The following is a 2,119-nucleotide window of genomic DNA, read 5'->3' on the forward strand; positions in this document are numbered from 1 at the left end:
AAAAGGCTGCAATGAAACAAAGAGTGAAAAATTTAAAGGGGTCTGAATACTTTCCGTACCCACTGTATGTATGTATATGTACTGTATGTATGTATGTATCTATGTATGTGTGTATGTATGTATGTATGTATGTATATGTACTGTATGAATGTATGTATCTATGTATGAATGTATGCATGTACTGTATGTATTGTCCTCTCTGCCCTATTTGCTGCAGATGTTAAAGGACTGCGGTGTCCTCAGGAGGTACAGCCGGCCGGTTCTGTGTCTTCCTGTACAGGTGGCTGGTGTGGCCTCCACCGTAACTCCCTCTAGCAGGACTGGTCGTGGTCTTGGTCTGGACCTCCCAAAGTCAACGACCAGCTCCTTCGGCTTAGAGGTGTTGAGCTGCAGGCAGTTAGTGCGACACCAGAGAGCAAAGTCCCCCGCCAGTCTCCGATACTCCTCCTCCCTGTCACCCCTGATACAACCAACGATGGCTGTGTCATCTGCGTACTTCTGTATGTGACACAGCTCCGAGTTGTAACAGAAGTCCGAGGTGTACAGGGCAGGTGTGGTTTTAGATGGCGTGGTGGGAGTACAGAGGAAAAACAAACGTGCTGTAACTGTAAATGAAAGCAGGAACTAGATTTTCCTGATTTTCCTGGATAAAAAATGCATTTGTTGGCTTTGGTCCTCTACCACTTGATAGAAATGATGCTGCGTTCCAGACACAGTTTTTAGCACTCACGACTTGCTAGCGTTCCAGGCAAAGTCACCACAAACCTTCTAGCGTTAGCGTTAGCTGGCATTAGCATTAGCTAGTGGCTACCTAATGTGGGTGGTACGAGTTCACGAGTAGTCCGTTACGGGTTTGACTTTCACGGGTAGAAGGTTGTGAAACATGATTTACAGGTTGCCTGGAACGCAGTGTAAACTGAAAACCAGGAGTCCGAATGAAGTGTTATCGAAGGGAAAATGCTTTTTGTAAACAGTAAAATTCGATGGAATCATGTAACTCGTCTCAAACAAAACATGTTCGGTCTCATTCGATTTTATCTTGATCAGTATAAACGCTATAATCATAATAATAAACGGTGATGGAAACCTTATTTGCCGAAAAATAATAAATTGCTATTAAGTTTTAGGTCATTTTATGGTTGCAACCCACAAAACAAAGAAGAAGAAGAAGTTTTAGTTAATTTCCACCCAGTATTTTCTTTCTGTCTACACATGGCGGGTGTCAACAAAGACACATGGAAGTGGACGAACAAAGAGACGAAAGACTTTTTGAATTTAATTTATCAGGAACTCGCAAAGGAAATGGCCGACAAAGGTTCGGACAAGCCGTGGGACGTCCTCCGGAGACAATGGAAGGCGCTCAAACAGCGAGACATGTCTCAAAAAAGAGTTGTCTCGCAGCGGTGCCGGAGGGACAATAAAAGACAAGTTGCATCTGCATCGTCATAGTGATGTGTTGATGGCGTTGTAGATTTCTTATTATAAATTGACTTTCAGCTGGCATACAAATACCATTATAACTTGTCCAATGTGGATCACGTGTTGATAGACGATGCATTTTCTCTAGAAAAACTTTGTGCGATTCAGTGCGAAAAGGAATGAAAACACCTTAAAATGTCTAAAATCCTTTTAATATACCAAATTGATTGCAAACCAGCATGTGACGTCATCACGCACAGGTTTTAATTTGCTTTAAAGCCGTTGGATGAAAACACATAACCAAACTTCAGATAATTCAGATGATAAGTGGATGGAAACTTAGCGACTAACTATTACCTATAAAGTGTTTATTAAATAGAGAACTATATAGGGACTGACCAAACAAGATTTCACACACTCACAGAAAACACATCGCTGGGGGACATGCATCAGTGGGAAATACCATCTTTAAATTTAAAAAATGTACAGAAATTACAGAAAATCATTTGAGTTAAAAATATCTGAAAATGGATTTAACAAGTCAGAATATCTAAGAACAAATTGTACTTGGCTTGGAAGTTGGTATTTGCGTGACGGAAATGGGCGCGCTCCGCTTCATGTAAACGTACACTCACCGGCCACTTTATTAGGTACCCCATGCTAGTAACGGGTTGGACCCCCTTTTGCCTTCAGAACTGCC

This window comes from Etheostoma cragini, chromosome 15 (genome assembly GCF_013103735.1).
Source record: "Etheostoma cragini isolate CJK2018 chromosome 15, CSU_Ecrag_1.0, whole genome shotgun sequence".
In the NCBI taxonomy this organism is placed as follows: Eukaryota; Metazoa; Chordata; class Actinopteri; order Perciformes; family Percidae; genus Etheostoma; species Etheostoma cragini.